Source organism: Pseudorasbora parva, chromosome 17 (assembly GCF_024679245.1).
Source record: "Pseudorasbora parva isolate DD20220531a chromosome 17, ASM2467924v1, whole genome shotgun sequence".
NCBI classification, from domain to species: Eukaryota; Metazoa; Chordata; class Actinopteri; order Cypriniformes; family Gobionidae; genus Pseudorasbora; species Pseudorasbora parva.
Window position 1 is genome coordinate 24,563,025 of NC_090188.1, and position 17,909 is coordinate 24,580,933.

The 17,909-nt window shown below is 38.7% G+C and overlaps 1 pseudogene; it reads right to left on the bottom strand.

Annotated features, from left to right (window-relative positions):
- Window positions 1-13,476: 13,476 nt before the first annotated feature.
- LOC137045106 (uncharacterized) lies at window positions 13,477-17,904 on the bottom strand (annotated as a pseudogene).
- Between the last annotated feature and the right edge of the window lie 5 nt (window positions 17,905-17,909).

Here is a 17,909-nt window from a genome sequence, read left to right on the forward strand (position 1 = left end):
GTTTTTTGTGCAATTTTGTCATTTGTGAAGTGTTGTCATTCACTTTAAACCAGAGCTACAAATACTGCAAGTGACACCTATGGAGAAACGTCTGTGGTTTAGCAGTCTAATAGTGTAGTGTCTCTTTAAGAGAGGAGTGTGCTGTGAGTGCATGTGACCGGTGGTTACTACGTGAAAAGCAAGCGTGAGATTCATTTAATTAGTAAATGACTTTCAACCTGGTGTGCAGCCACTTGGTAAGCTCTCTTAATTTCAAATGTTTCTTGTTTGCTTATAATGTAAGCTTCATGTTGTCTGCTGTTGCCATGTTATGTTGTTGTACAGTGGTTAGGTCCGCTGCACGTTTATGTTGTGCTCCTGGTAGATCTAAGCAGTTTAGAACTATAAATATAACGCTATGCTCCAGTAGATCTGAGCAGTTCGGTTAACATATATGAAGCTAACATTTATAATTATACCATTGCTGTACAATATGTGTCCATTTGTGTACTTTCTTTAGCTTTATTAAATGTTTGATTAAGTATGAATCGCGGACCGGTATCTAACGTAACGCTGTATTTCCTGGTTTGCTGCGGGGCATTCTTGGAGCTGTGGTTTCAAGCTGTGGTTTCCTGCTTGCAGAAAAGACTGCATGCATCTTGCACAGGCGTTTGGTAGGACTTGAATATGGTGAAAAATGTTTAAAGTATGAAGCATGTACATAAATTATGAGATGATGATTATCATTATAATATATTAGTAATATTATATATTTGTATTTTGATTAATGTTATTTATTGTTGTTTGTTGTCATTGTCTGTAGTATGCACATGAAATTGAAATATTGTATTTCTTATTATTTCAGGTTTATTACCTGGTCACCATTTATGAAAAAATAAACAAATAAATGTGGAAGACCGAGTAGTATCCTTTGCACGCTGGGTTACCCTTTCCGTGGGGAGAACACGGAACAGTTATGAAAACAACAAAGATGAATGTATGGAATGCTGTTACATCTGGAGGGGGAAAGCCAATGAAAGGCCAATGACTGGATGTTTGAAAGTGCTTCTTCTATGAGGGTGGCATAGATCAATGTGCTCTCCACCCCCCCCCCCCCCCCATTGCAAGTCTTGCGAGTGCGACACACACTGATGTAATCAGTCTCTTCTATAGTTAACCTAAAAACTTTGCAGGGAGTGCTCTGTAAATTAAATTGAGAATATAACTAATGCATATGCTATCAATAAACACCTGTGAAAATGTCAGGCATTTTACACAAATATTGATCTTGACATTGTTAGCCTCTTGTCTTATTTACGTCTTACACAAGCCTGCAGCACTCCTGTAAATAACTGAAGCCTCCACGCCTTGATCGCCCCCAGGTGGCCAGTCCCAGTATAGCTGCCCCTCCGTGTTTTCTAATGCAGGGGTTTTCAAACTGGGGTCCTCCAGAAGGTTCTAAGGGGTCCCAAGAAAATTTAAAAGACAAAGCACAAATGGATCGAGTCGCTCTGGGCTCTCAGATTTCGCTCTGTAACATCTCTGCTGTGACTTTCATTAAAGGACATTTTACTTGCTATTGAATCCAGTTTTCTTTGACCGTTACAGAACAGTCTTACCTAAGATGGATTCAGCAAGTTCAGCGGATATCAATGAGTTTCTGTCACAGAATAGTTCCAGATTGAATCAACAAGAAGAGAATCTGGCCGTCACGGCACGGGCCATGCAGGCCTTGGTAGCACAGGTGTCCGAGCTGACCAAACAGATGCAACAACTCGCCCGTCCCACTGTGCCCAGCCCACCACTGATTTCCCCCACTCCAGCCGCCAGTTTAAACCCTGCCTACCGCCACCTGAGATTTATGTGGGTGAGACCAGTTATTGTAGAGCCTTCCTTACAAAATGTTCCGTTTTTTGCTCTGCAACCTTTGACTTTTAGTACCGAGGCGTCTAAGGTGGCGTTTGTCCTCACGCTACTCACGAGGAAAGCAGCGTTGCGGTTCCTTGTTGTTCCTCGTTCCAAGTACTATCAGCAGAAAATAAAAACGGGTGTTTGACCGGGCGGTGACGGGAAGAGAGGTAGCGCGTCAACTGGCTGACCTATGCCAAGGTAACCACTTGGTCTCTGACTATTCTATCAAGTTTGGCACCCTAGCTGCCGAGTGTTGATGGAACGAGGAAGCACAGTGGGACATGTTCCTGGATGGGCTGGCTGGCCGCATCCAGAAAGAGATTTCGCTCTGGACTTGCCTGAGAAGATCGATGGACTTATTGAGCTGGCCTTGAGGGTGGACGCGTGCCTCAGCCGTCTTGAACAGCGATCCAGGTTGGGTTTTCAGTCGGGTAACTTTGAATGCTCTCAGGCCAGCGGTGGTGATGCGGTCAGTCTCATTTTCTATCCCATGCCCATGCAGGTGGGTTGTGCTCAGCTTTCCTGTGGAGAGAGAGAGAGAGAGAGAGAGAGAGAGAGAGAGAGAGAGAGAGAGAGAGAGAGAGAGAGAGAGAGAGAGACGGAGATCCCTGGGTCTGTGTCTCTACTGCGGGGGAACCGGCCATTTCCTGAACACCTGTCATTTAAAAGACCAAGCCCGGAGAAGGCTACTGCTGGGCAGGATCTCCATGGATAAGACCTCATAGTCTATTCTCCTTCCGGTAAGACTGCTGTGGGCAGCCAGAACTCACATCTGCCAAGCCCTTCTGGACTCTGGGACATGTTAGGGGTTAACAGCTTATGACCCAGCTTATCTTTTTGTAACCAAAACATCAGCATCTAGTGTTTTTAACATATTACACCAATTTATCTTATAAAAACTATTTTTACCGACATTAAGACAAATTAACATTATCAAAAAAATTAAGAGTTAGAGGAACATGAACCACTTTTTTTTCTTTTTTATCTTACTATTTATACATTTTCTTGCCTCACATGTTTTTCAGTCATTGTCTTTAACTTTACCTCATAGTTTTAATTGATTATCATAGATCTTTCCTTCAAAAATAATTACTTAAGACCTTATATTCATTAACATTATTATTCATATTTCATTATTTTTTTAGACAGAGTGTAAGTCTCTTCTTTGTTTCTTTTTACTTTGTTTCGTCTTGTTGGAAACTCAGAAATGAAGACCAGGAGAGCTTGGGTATATCTTTCGGGCAGGCGTTTCTCTTTATTGAGAAACACATGTGCCGTCTCTGGCTGCAGTCGTTCAAGTCTAATTTTAAAAGTATACATTGTAATTTATCCACATTTCGGGGGGAGGAATTTACACAGTAGAGGAGGAGACAATCTAAACAAAGGAATGCACATGCCGCCCAGGTAAAAGGGACACACCCCATACATTTCCATGTCACCAGTCCTAATCCTATCAGCATAAGTGCCAATCAGACCACCAATCCAAATCCTATCAGCATAACAGTACCAATCAGACGAATAGATGCAAATGTGATCACTGACAATGTTGCTTATAGATCAGGAAGTACATAAAGACAAAAGACTGATTAGCTTGATCTCCCTAGAATGTCGTCAGTCTGTACCTCCAAACTGTAAAGCATTATGTACATAACAAACTGTTAGTATACTATTACATTGGAACCTTGATATAACCATTTATAAATTTGTAATCCCACAGTCCCCCCTTTGAGAGTTCTAATAACTCTCACATAATACAAATTTAAACCTTTATAAGTCCATTCTATAGCTTATGTTTGTTAGCATAAGCCCCATCTTCTATTCATGTAACTTGAAAAAGTTACAGGCACATATCACTTGCTCTGTGTTGATTGTCTGTAGTGACGAATGACATGCTGACACAGAAACAAACATGCCACTTGGGTCCGTATAGTTCTTACGGGTAATGTTCTTTTGTGATTGGAATAGTCCTTGTGAGTCATTTGTTGACCTTACAGGTTTCCGAACCATGAATAATTATCTTCAGTCATCTGATGTAATTTTGCTGAAAGATCAAGAATGTCTTGTTGGATTTTGTTCAAGAGTACTTGACCACCATGTTTGTGCATAAGCGAGTCCTTGAATGCAGCCATCTTCTGGTTTGTGGTTGGAGCTGAATTATGTAGAAACCAGGGTGAACCTGCCGTTGAATTGACTGGGTAGGATGTTGTAGACCAGAAGTTCCTCCCATCATATGCCAACCATGGGATTCTTGCTTCTCCTGAAGGTGGGTGTGAGTGGTAAGCTCTAAGAATATGTTGTTTCTGGAGTCTACACTTTGTGCGATGTCCATGATGATTAGTAGCAAGGCAATCTTGATCATGTTGATAGATGACTGAAGTTCCCGTAGGTGATTCTCTGCGTTGTGTATTTTTTTTTCATGACAATTGGCTTTGTTCTAAAAGACTGCAAACATTGGGGTTGTTTCCTCTGTTCAATCTGAGTCTGCTATTGTTGTTTCTTCTTTCCCTATTTCTTAATTCCTGCGACACCTAAAAAACAGTGAGGTAAGGATGGACTAGTGGGTAGGGGAAAGCCTATGAGGGAATCTTCACCGCAGGATTGGCCCCCGATGCCTGTTGCATTCAGTTCTTTCCTGGGCTCCTCACTGGTCCGTGTGTCCTAACCTATCCCTGTGGGTGGAGGAACAACTTTACAGTGTGACACATGCGTCCAAGCTTTCCTTCCCTGACACAACACTGCAGCTGCTGTAATCAACATCACTTGATGTGGTCCATGCCACTTAGGCTCTAAGGGCTTGTTTTTGAATGACTTTATCATCACCCACTGACCTGGGATGATCGTGTGTCCACCTTCTGGTGGCGTCTGCCAACACGACTCAACTCTCTCTCTGGCACTCTGTACTGCCTTTGTGAGGTTTTCACAGTAAGTGATCAGGGCATCTGAGGCAATGTGAACATCAGCATTTCTAAGATCAATCACGCCTGGCATCTGCATTGGCCGTCCTGTAATAATCTCATGAGGGCTCAGTCCTACGGATCTGTTAGGTGACGCTCTCATACTACACAGAACTGCTGGCAGCACCTCATTTTGCTTAGTCTGGTTTTGATTGTTCTGTTGGCACGTTCAACCTGTCCTGATGCTTGTGGCCTGTAGGGGCAGTGAAGATTCCACTTAACTTTCAACATTTTAGACACTTCCTTGACTACCTGTCCTGTGAAGTGTGTACCTTGATCTGAGTCAATGGAATCTGGTAATCCCCATCTAGGAATGAAATCAGTGACAAGACATTTAGCGGTATGTGCAGCTGTAGCACGCCCTGTTGGATAAGCTTCTATCCATCTTGAGAACTTGTCTATCACAACCAAAACGTCAGTTTTACCCTTACAAGGAGGCAACGATATGTAATCAACTTGCAGGTGACGAAATGGTCCTGGTGGAGCTGGGGTATGTGTTGCTGCTGTAATTGCTGCTGGCACATCATTATTTTTCTGACATGTAACGTATCTTTTGACTGTTTCGTTAGCTACATTTCTGAATTTTGAATTCCACCATTGATTTGTGAACCTGTGATTCATTGCTGCTGGACTACTGTGACCCAAATTGTGTATTTGTTGAGCCAAATATGGAAGCAGTGATTCTGGGGCAACATACTTTCCCCCCTTGGTCCAGCAGCCAGATGAATCCACTGTGGCTCCTTTGTCTAACAATGTCCATGCTTCATATAGAGGAACAGGTCCTCTATATGAATTGACCTGTACAAAATTGACCTTTGTACAGGTCAATTATTGATTCAGGAGGCAGAATCGTCTTCTGTGCTGTACTATCTGAACATACTTGTACAGTTACATAGGAACAAGCTTGTTTAGCAGCTACATCAGCAAGAGCAATACCTTTAGCTTCCATAGTATTAGTTGTGAGATGTGCTTTCACTTTGATCACCGCTAATTTCTTTGGAAGTTTCATGGCAAACATTAGATCTTTTACTAATCCAGCATGCTTAATGGGGGATCCAGCAGAAGTTCATTTAAGCCTAAGTGTTCATGGACATAAAGCACAAAGGGCCTGTCAGTTTGGGCAATTCCTAATGCTGGTGCTTGACATAGTGCTCTCTTCAAATCATTGAAAGCTTTGAGCTGAATTTCTTCCATACAAACAGTATCAGAATCTTTAACTTGGCCTTTCAACAAGTCATAGAGAGGTTGTGCAATTGAGGCATATTCTTCAATCCAAGGTCTACAGTAACCTGCTGTTCCTAAAAAAGATCGGAGTGATTTAATAGTATTAGGCGGAGGTATAGCTTTGACAGAAGCGGCTCGATCCTGTGTAATAGATCTATTTCCTGCACCAATTGTTTGACCCAGAAATGTGACTTGGTTTTTAGCAATTTGAGCTTTGTGAAAGCTACATTTGTGTGCTTTTTTCTGCAAATAGTCCAACAATGCTTTCAAGTCAGTTTGATGTACCTCGTGATCGGTAAAGGCAATCAAAATATCATCGACATATTGAATCATGGTGGACTGTTTGACTGGACATTCTGGGTCACACAAATCACGTCTGACAGCCTGATGGTATATGGTTGGGGAATTCTGAAATCCCTGTGGCAACCGTGTCCACTTGAATTGTTCATAGTCAACTGTGAAAGCTAACCATGCCTGGCTGTCAGAGTGCAAGGGTACAGAAAAGAATCCATTAGACATATCAATTACTGAAAAAACTTTACAATCTAATGGTAAGCCATTACAAATTGTAGATGGATCTGCTACAAGAGGGGTGATTTTATCAATATGTTTATTGGCTACTCTGTAGTCTATGGTGAGTCTCCATGTCCCATTGGATTTTTTATGGGCCATACAGGTGAGTTACAGGGACTTTTGGTTTTAGATAACACTCCTTGCTGCAACAACTTTTGATTCCCTGTATAGCCTCCTTATTGATTGGATATTGTCTGGTTACAGGAGGTGGAGTTCCTGTCAATTTGACTGGTTCTACGCCTGTCAAAAACCCACAATCATCCTTATCTTTAGCCCAAATTGGGTGATTCTGTAAGAAAGCATACTCAGGAGGGGTTGAACCATTGGTAGAAACTTGTGCTAAGGAAATGTTTATGCTAGTAGATTCTGAGGACATGTCTAAAGTTAGATGTACTTGTCTGAGTAGATCCATGCCTAGAATTGCACCTGTATTTAATAGAGCACATAGCAATTTTGTAGTCAGAGTCTTTGGGCCGAACTGTACCTCTATGGATGGTGTTTCATACAAAACCGAATCTTCACCTATTACACCAGTTAAACAAAGTTTAGTTTTCTTGTACGGAATGTTTAAACCTTTAGCCAATTTTGTAGGAATTACTGTAATTTCTGCACCTGTATCAAGCAAAAAGTCAATCTCTTTCTCTTTTATGCTACCTTTCACAAATATTCTCTTGTCATTGTGATGGATTACAGGGGAAAGGTAGCTACCCAGCCAACATTGCCATGTGGGCCCCATGTGGGTTTTTGATGGGCTGTCACTTGGGCCCTGCATGGGCAACCCAGGTGGGGCCCGTATAATTTTGTCCATCGGCTCAACATGGGCCCTATGTGTGTTAGCCCACAGGGGCACATGATGGGTCCATAGTGGGCTCTAAGTGGGGCCCATTTGTGTGTTCATTATAGGGGCCAACATGGGTCCCATATGGGCTCTAATAAATGGGGCCAATGTGGGCCACATACAGAACCCTTATGGGGCCTAAATGGGTTGATGACTGTCTCTTGATGGGCTAATACTGGGCCCATATGGGTAACCCAGGTAGCACCCATTTGGGGCCTACATAGTTCTTCCCATATAGGTTGATGACGGGATCCAGATGGATGTTATGTAGGGCTCTTATGGGCCACAATGGGAATATAGATGGGATACCATATTTTCTGTTTGGGTTATCTTATAGTAAACCTCTAAATACAAACATTACATGTAATCCACTAACTACATTAAAATGTTAAAAGTATTCAATGAACAGAAACCAGTAGTTCATGCTTTAGTTTATTGTGCAAGGTATTTGAAAATGACTACATTTACAACTTTATAATACCAAAGTATCAAAAGTACAGTCTAAATTAATGTATTTCACAAACAAATAAATGAAAAACAGTGCAGCTCTTCACTCCTCTGTCAGTCATCACTCTCCGAACAGCCCTTTGAAAAAAAGACCAAAGAAATGAATCAACCATTGTGTCACCTTTTGGTACCCCACGTCGGACAAAAACAGATGGCGAAGAAATGACACACGCTAACTACTAAAAAATTCAGAATTAAGGTGAAGAATTAAGTGTGAAACCATCAGAAAACCTTTAGTCTCCAGCAGCACAATTGTCCAGAACTGCAACCAACCTGGAGTCTCCTCCTTAGCTAAAGAATCCTAAAAAAAGACCCCCACTTAATAAGAATCACAAGCAGATGTGTTGTAAAATACATGGTTATGATTATGGTTACAAACCTGTTTTGGAGTATCACCAGCCCTGCAAATGTTGTATGTCTCCCTACATCTGACACACCCATTTCAGGTTTTTCAGTCTAATGAGCTCATGAGTTGAATCAGGTGTGACAGATGTGGAAGCTCTTATATAATTAATTATAAAGTGAAGATCCTGGTTTAACCTACTAAGACTGACTGAGTATTACCAAATCCTACTGAAGGCATTACAAATTATTTGTAACAGTATTCTAAAGTGTTACTATCTTTTGTGCATTTGTTATTTGAATTAGCACTAAATAAAAAAGGGAAAAAGCACAGGCAGCTGAGTGAGGAGATGGATAAAGCTCCTCAGATCTCATTGATCATTGGAAACTAGTTGTTCTTTGACAACATAAACATTTATTAAAGATCTATTTAAAATGAAACATTTGAGAACGGAAATATTTCCCTCAATGTGTACACTTTTTGAATAAAAGCTAAAATGGTCCCTGTATGGCGCTTTTCTGTGATCACAAAATAAAATTTGTATTGCTTTTTTCCTCTGTATCCACAGGCTCTTGATGCCTGTTACCACTAAATGGCATAATATTTGGTCAAATTTCAATTGTGCTGGCCTTTTTAGATTTTGATTAGATTGAAGCCACATTGTGTTTAAGTGTCCAAATAACAATACAAATTATTTCAAGGGCGATATTTGTGTGCTATCTATCCAATCAACCTCTGAAATTGACTGTGTTTTCACTTGTCTTGACTGTGAATGAATTAGACCACTGAGTTGCCCATTTTCAACCCATGTACTCATTTCCCATTAGTGAACCATCTAGGTCCTACATAGGAAGCCCAGCTGGGTTTGTGGGAAGAACTACATTTATTAATATAAAAAAAATCTCAAAGTGCTACAGACTTAAAACAATCAACTATTTTTTTTTTTTTAAATTGGAAAAATTAAGAAGTTGTATATAAACTTATGAAATACTTAAAATGTAATCAGTTGTTAGGGTTAGGCTGTTACCCATAATTGTACAAAAACAAAACCAACTGCAAACAATAAAACGTTACAATTCTAAATATAGCCCAAATGTGGCCCACATGGGACCCTCAAGTAAACAATAATGGGCAACCTAACTGGGCCCCACAACTTTATCCAAGATGGGGCCCACATTCAGCCCATCAAGCTGCCCACCCTGAGCCCATGCCCAGTCCATGTAGCCCAGCTAAACCCCATGTGGGGCCCACAAGGACATGTTGGCTGGGTACTCACAGCCCCAACAATTAGTTTTTTGCCTGTTCTTTTGTGCTTTTAGAAGAGCCTGAGCAAGCTGTCCTAAAGTTTCAGTGTACCCTGGCAGAACTACTTCAGGATTGTAGGCTGGCTGAGAAGGAACAGAATTATGCATAGCATTTCTTTTACTATCTTGCAACTTCTTCCTACACTCTTTCTGCCAGTGACCTGATTTTTCACAGTAGTTGCATTTGCCTTCTCTCTTAGGACATCTGTTGTCTTGATTTCTTGTGTTAAATGTAGCTGCTGCTACTCTTACTTTTGCCTTAACATCAGCATCTCTTTCCCATGTAGCTAACCTTTCTAGGTTACTTCTGAGAGTTTTGTTAGACCAAGTTAGATCTAGGAATGGCAATGCTTTTCTGTACTCGGCTAAAAGACCATCTGACCAGATGCAAACAAAAGCTCCCTGGTCATCTAAAACACATTCAGAATCATCAACTATTCCACTGTAAGTTATAGCTGACTGACAAAATCTTTCAGTGTATTCGCTGACAGTTTCTTCTTTCCTTTGCACACAGTTAGTGATTTTGGACCAGTCTACTTTGGGTCCCATGATATTCTTTAGAATTTTCAAAACACCTTCTCTCATATCGCCTTTACTGACATGTCGTAGTTCAGAAGTAACAGCAGACTCAAAACTGTTGAATTGCAGTTAGAATTTGTGACATCAGCTGTGTGACTTCTGTTAACGACATGTCGTAGAGATGCAAGTCTTGTCTGGATGGATCTTATATTTCTCTGTCAAATACAATCTGACTGACTCAGTCACAATTGAGTCCATGTGCTCTCCTAACAATGACTTAAATTCACTATCTGACCACAAAGGCGTCGCAAGACCACCTTTTTCTATTGTGTAGATCAGTCTAGCACTCTTTCTAAACATGTTTCTTTGTAACCACACAATCAAAACACTAAAACTCTCTGGTTAACAGAGGGTATACTTGTCAACACAGATTATCTACTGTTAACCTTCCTTGGTAATACAGAGGACAACACAAATATTAGCCTGTAATGCTAATCTTCCCTGCTGAAAAACAGAGGCTGAACAACTATTAGCTGGTGATGCTAATTCTTCCCTGCCTGGAACAGAGGCAAAACAATTCTTCCCTGCCTGAGAAACAGAGGCTTAAACAATTCTTCCCTGCTTGAAAAACAGAGGCTTAAACAATTCTTCCCTGCTTGAAAAACAGAGGCTTAAACAATTCTTCCCTGCTGAAACAGAGGCTTAAACAATTCTTCCCTGCCGAAACAGAGGCTTACAAACTATTGGCTTGTGATGCTAACCTTCCCTGCCTGGAAAACAGAGGATCACTTTCATCTCTAAAACACATTTTTTTAGAGGATAACTTAGTTAATCAAACCCTACAGCTGTCTGATATCTCTTCTCTGGCTGGGCAGAGGATAACAAATTTGTACTGGTCTTAATGGTTCTTATGGATAGAGTGACTCACCAACCCTTGGTTGTACAGAATAATTCAGCTGGATTTAGTCTGGAACGAAGTCAGAATCTTTGTTGAGCTGATTCATTCTGGAACAAAGTCAGAATCTTTGCTGAGCTGGATTCAGTCTGGAACGAAGTCAGAATCTTTGTTGAGCTGGATTCAGGTGAGGATCTCTATCCGGGTCACGGCACCAAAACTGTTGGAAACTCAGAAGTGAAGACCAGGAGAGCTTGGGTATATCTTTCGGGCAGGCGTTTCTCTTTATTGAGAAACACACGTGCCGTCTGTGGCTGCAGTCGTCCAAGTCTAATTTTAAAAGTATACATTGTAATTTATCCACATTTCGGGGGGAGGGTTTACACGGTAGAGGAGGAGACAATCTAAACAAAGGAATGCACATGCCGCCCAGGTAAAAGGGACACACCCCATACATTTCCATATCACCAGTCCTAATCCTATCAGCATAACAGTGCCAATCAGAACACCAATCCAAATCCTATCAGCATAACAGTACCAATCAGATGAATAGATGCAAATGTGATCACTGACAATGTTGCTTATAGATCAGGAAGTGCATAAAGACAAAAGACTGATTAGCTTGATCTCCCTAGAATGTAGTCAGTCTGTACCTCCAAACTGTAAAGCATTATGTACATAACAAACTGGGTCCCACTTTATATTAAGTGGCCCTAATACCTGTGCACTTACATGGTAACTACATGTGTACATAGTATGTAACTACAGTGTAAGTACACACTGGTCCATAGTATCTACAGGTGTAATATTTGTGTACTTACACATATGTAACAACTCACGGAATGGTATGCGTAAGTACAAATGTGTAACAGTACACTGGTAACAACACTTTTTTTACTTCAGTAAGTACACATGTAACAGGAATTATGTAACTACATGTTGTAACAACAATATGTATTTAATCAAGTTGTTCCAATTCCAAATGAAATTCAATACTGCAGTTACCAGTTTGGAATACAATGAACCTATATGTAAACCAGGATGATTCCTATATTTATACCATGTATTTATGACTGGCAGGACTAATGTTGAATTACAGTGTACTTACATGGTAACTCCTCAGCAACGGTAAACAATATAAAGTCTACAAAGGTCAGTCTTACCTTATTATTTAAAACACTGTATTTACAGTGTACTTACATGGTAACACCTTAGGATCTGTCCACTTAATATAAAGTGTAAAACGTTCATAATTACTGTGTAATATGCAAAACCCAAACCTGTTAAACACTGTATTAACAGTGTACTTACATGGTAACTCCTGAGGAACTGTCCACTTAATATAAAGTGTAAAACATTCATAATTACTGTGTAATATGCAAAACCCAAACCTCTGTGAAACACTGTATTAACATTGTACTTACATGGTAACTCTTGAGGAACTGTCCACTTAATATAAAGTGTAAAACGTTCATAATTACTGTGTAATATGCAAAACCCAAACCTGTTAAACACTGTATTAACAGTGTACTTACATGGTAACACCTTAGGATCTGTCCACTTAATATAAAGTGTAAAACGTTCATAATTACTGTGTAATATGCAAAACCCAAACCTGTTAAACACTGTATTTACAGTGTACTTACATGGTAACTCCTGAGGAACTGTCCACTTAATATAAAGTGTAAAACATTCATAATAACTGTGTAATATGCAAAACCCAAACCTCTGTGAAACACTGTATTAACAGTGTACTTACATGGTAACTCTTGAGGAACTGTCCACTTAATATAAAGTGTAAAACGTTCATAATTACTGTGTAATATGCAAAACCCAAACCTGTTAAACACTGTATTAACAGTGTACTTACATGGTAACACCTTAGGATCTGTCCACTTAATATAAAGTGTAAAACGTTCATAATTACTGTGTAATATGCAAAACCCAAACCTGTTAAACACTGTATTTACAGTGTACTTACATGGTAACTCCTGAGGAACTGTCCACTTAATATAAAGTGTAAAACGTTCATAATTACTGTGTAATATGCAAAACCCAAACCTGTTAAACACTGTATTTACAGTGTACTTACATGGTAACTCCTGAGGAACTGTCCACTTAATATAAAGTGTAAAACATTCATAATAACTGTGTAATATGCAAAACCCAAACCTGTTAAACACTGTATTAACAGTGTACTTACATGGTAACTCCTGAGGAACTGTCCACTTAATATAAAGTGTAAAACATTCATAATAACTGTGTAATATGCAAAACCCAAACCTCTGTGAAACACTGTATTAACAGTGTACTTACATGGTAACTCCTAAGGAACTTAATATAAAGTGTGAAATACTTGATACCAACCACAATTTACTATGTACATTAATTATATGTATATTAACATTATAATATTAACTGAAACCTCATTTCTAAATACTCAATTTAATGTGGCATTTAAAATGTAGCAAGCATTGCAATTGCAGTTACACTGTGTACACTACACAATAACAGAATACTGTAATTTACTGTAAAGGCAAATTGGTCACCAGAATGTCTCATTAAAAATTAGAAATTAAAGGAAAAAATAAAGGAAATAAATGGTAAATCTTTAAAAGTGCTATGCAGTAATATCCCAGAATCAACCAAAGAAGTTTTTTTTTCTTCAGATTTACGAATCTGAAAAAGGTCACAGCAAAGTTAAAAAAGAGAGGTCATCTAGAAAATCAAAACATCATGCATTTTCAGCTGATATTAGTTTATTTAAATCTAAACCTGTATGCTTTTCTAATATCATGGATCAACTGTCCCAAAGCACCTTTCCTATTTCTTCTTGCCAGCCAGTAGTGCCACTGGATGAATTTCAAGTGTTCTTTCAATAGTTTTTTAGTTTTGTTACCCCTGAATCTTGATACCTGTGCCTTGATGGCTAGCCAGGCCCGTTCAATATGTTGTGTGTGGCAGCCAGTTTGGGGATCAACAAAATTTTTGCTGTGGTTTACAGTTAGGTGTTTGTATCCTTGTGGTTGTAGCGCATTCAGATATGCCCTCCAATTGTCACTATAAACAGCTGACCCTCTTCTGATGTGCCTTTTAATGATGGGCATCAATGTGGTCCTGGAACGGTCCTTTACCATCTTTAAGACTGGTAGGCGGCGAACTCCTTTAACCTCCATCATCCCAAACACCCAGCCTTTTTTTCTCTGCCAAGTAGTACGACAGCGGCCACGATTAAACTGAAAGTGCATAAACACAAGAAACATAACAAATGTTAACAGCAGTTAAACCTGGATTGTGTTTGATAAAACATACACTTGGATTCTGATCTCCCCATGACCATTTGGTGGTCATTCAAGCCATTGCTCAGTACACATGAATATAGATAGTGATATCACTTCTTTATAGCAGAAATAAACTGCTGCAGAAAAAGTTAGGTGACATGCAAAATAGTGATGACCGGTTCGCGAACAAATCGTTCTTTTTAACCGGTTCATTTTAGTGAACCGGTCGAGAACTGATGAACTCACGAGCAGCTGATACTGAGCGTTGCGCGTGTAACCGAACGTACAGCGGTTCTCGGATCAGCAGTACAGAATCGAAAACCGTTTCTTTCGGACACGTTCGATACTTAGAACCGATAAGTCAAAGAACTGAGCATGCGTGTTATTTGTTCAGAGGAACGAAATGCAGGTTTCAAGTATATAAAAAAAAAATCACGTTTGGAAACATCATCACATAAAGCTGTCTTATCACTGTATTATTTTAAAGTTTGGAAACACTATGGATTGTAAAACGGTCAAACTAAACATTTATTTGTGTAATCAATAATGCACAATATTTTCAGGAACAGCTTTTTTCTTATTTAATTTCTAAGTCGATACAAAACAGTAGGTTCGATATTAGAATATTCAGCTTGCTGCAGTTCGCAGCTCAGCACACATAGGCCTATCCTACTACATCGGTTCTCGAGTCAGGAACGAGTTGCAGCGGTTCTCAGATCACCAGTACAGAATCGAAAACCATTTCTATCGGACACGTTCGATCTTTCGGACATGTCTGATTCTGAGAACCGATGAGCTGAGATACTGAGCATGCGTGATATCGTCTTCTTGAACCGAACTGTTTCTCTCGGACTGGGACAGCTGATGCTGATAACATGAGCACAGGTGAACCAAGGATTTGTGTAAGTTTATGTTATATCAATGTAAGTCTATTTAATTCGTGTAAAACATCAGTGTTTGCACGACAGTGGCTGTATTGAGTGCTTTTGCAAAACATAAATGAAAAAAACTTATCCAAAATGATGATGACAATAATAATTATTACTATACTAAGTTATGATTACAAATACTTTACATGAATGTGTTTGAATGTATTTTCATCCGCCAGGATGATATAAATGATGTCATTACGTAAGGACGTAAAAGAACCGTTGATCCGTTTTTTTTTTTTTTTTTTTACCGTTTCATTGAAACTAACTGTCCGAAAGAACCGGTTGAATGAAGGAAATGAAATGAATTTCCGTGAAATTCATTTCTCGGAACTTCCCATCACTAATGCAAAATGTAATGCGTACTTACATTACTTATCACAAAGGTATTGGAGTAAAATTGTCAAATAGAGAGTAAAAGTTGCTAATATTTGATACTCAGTACATTTACAACAGATACTTAAGTAAAGTAACTAATTACATTTACTCCATTTACACCTCTGACAGTAGAAATTAATTGTTCAGCTATTGGTTCACATCATTCAATCACGTCTTTTAATTGCATGTGGTATTAGTGAATATCGCTTTAGAATTTCAACTTTAGCATTTCAACATGGTAAAAAACAAACTGTTTGTATTTCTCATGTCAGATGTACCTTTCTCTTGTGAGCAAACTTAGACTCATCTATGGCCACAAACTTCTGTCTTGACTTCCCGCCAACTCTAAGACCTGTTTTTCTTTTCAGTTTACTCAATGCATAAATGCAAACCTGTAAAAAATGTGGATATTAGTACACTGTAAAAAATTATTTAGAAAAAAAAGTTACCTGGTTGCCTTAAAATTTTGAGTTCATTGAAATTAAAATTTTGAGTTAATACAATGAACATTTTTAGAGATTCGACAACCTTTATTAAAATACTATTCAAAGATTTTGTAAGCATATTGGGTAATTGTGTGTGTCTGATTTCTGATGACGCAGTGAAACATGCCAAATAGTGCTATTTTCATGATTTATAAAAAAATTTATGTGGTCCAGATACAATAATATTTTTAGTTTCTGTTTATTGAACAAATTTCCTTCATTGTATCAACTCAAAACAATTTATTTCAATAAACAAAATTTTTTAAGGCAACCAGGTTAATTACTTTTTTAAGTTAAACCAACAAAAAACAAAACAATTTTTTTTACAGTGTATAAACTATATTAATTACAGTTCAATTAGCTGAGCAATGTAGTACTGAAAAGTTATTAAATTTAGCTAAATTTAGCTACCTTTCTGAGCAATTTGTTCATTCTGGACAATGTTGTTGATGTTTTGGCAACAGTCTTCCATCAAATCAATCTGTCTTAGATGTAGACCCTGTGAAAACCTTTAAAGACAAAAAATTTAATTAATACAAGACGATTAGAAATAAATATTATTATTTTTAATAAAATTGCATAATAGCGGCCTTTTAAACAGTAATATGTTCTTAAAAAAGTTATTTTAGGTATAATTGCTGAGTCTTAGTTGTATGTTTAGGTAATACACAAGTTAAAAACAATGGGTAATATGGAGTAGCCTAGGTGGAATGTCATTGCAAACTTCTATAACACACTAATGTGGAGAGTTGTACACTAAAACTTGAATAGTGAGTTATTTTTTCTACTTTTGGAGAGGACCAGAATAAGCAGTCACTTCTCTCATTTGGATATAAATAAAGAACGTTTTTAAACTGGAAGTTTAATTCAGCACAGGGCACAGTTTGTATGAAAAATTGGTAATGTGAAAGCTGTCATGCGGACCTGTGAGCCCACCAGTACCACACCATACCCGGAGGAGGTCCATATTCCACCAGTCGGAATATAGTGTGGCCCCTTTAAGAGATGAGCGCTCCCTATTGAACTGCCGGTATTTTATGTGGCAAACAGGAAATGCGCGCTGCTTTAATAAAAATAATGCAGTTAAAATGAATTTGCGTTAACGCGATATTAACGGCTTATTTTTGACAGGTTTTTTTAAAAAGTTATTTTACAGTGTCCTTGTTACATACTTGTACTTACAATATTTGCAATAGTATCAACATTTAAATATGCATGATTATCCAAACAAACCCTAACTTATAGTAAGTGCATGTAACTTACTTAATTAATATTACTCAGTACTTAAACATATAATTACACTGTAACAACGACACAGTAAAATACAGTTTAAACAGTGCCTGGCTATCATACCTTAACGTTACCTGTATATGTACTCCATCCACTTAACCAGAGCAACTCTCGAGTTACTGAACAGTGATCCATGGCGAATGGAGAGTGTAATTCTGCGATGAGTGTTTCTTCGACATGTCCTAAGAAAACAGTGCAAAATATTAGTAAATCTAAAAAGGAAGTTCCCTAAAATTATGTTAACGTTAACTAGGCTATCCAAATAACGAATTAAACTATGTGCCTGAAGTCAACTTACTTACCATATGTAACCATCACGTCCACTGTGTGTTGTAATTCGCATCTTTTTTCCACAGCGGCGGCAACTTGGTGCCTTGGACAGCAAGCCTTTCTTCTGTAGCCATTTGATTATTTTTTTTCTATGTTTTCCACTACTGCACAGGCGTATTAACTTATTTAATTGCCTTGAACACATAGCCATCTAGATTTACTGTCCGAT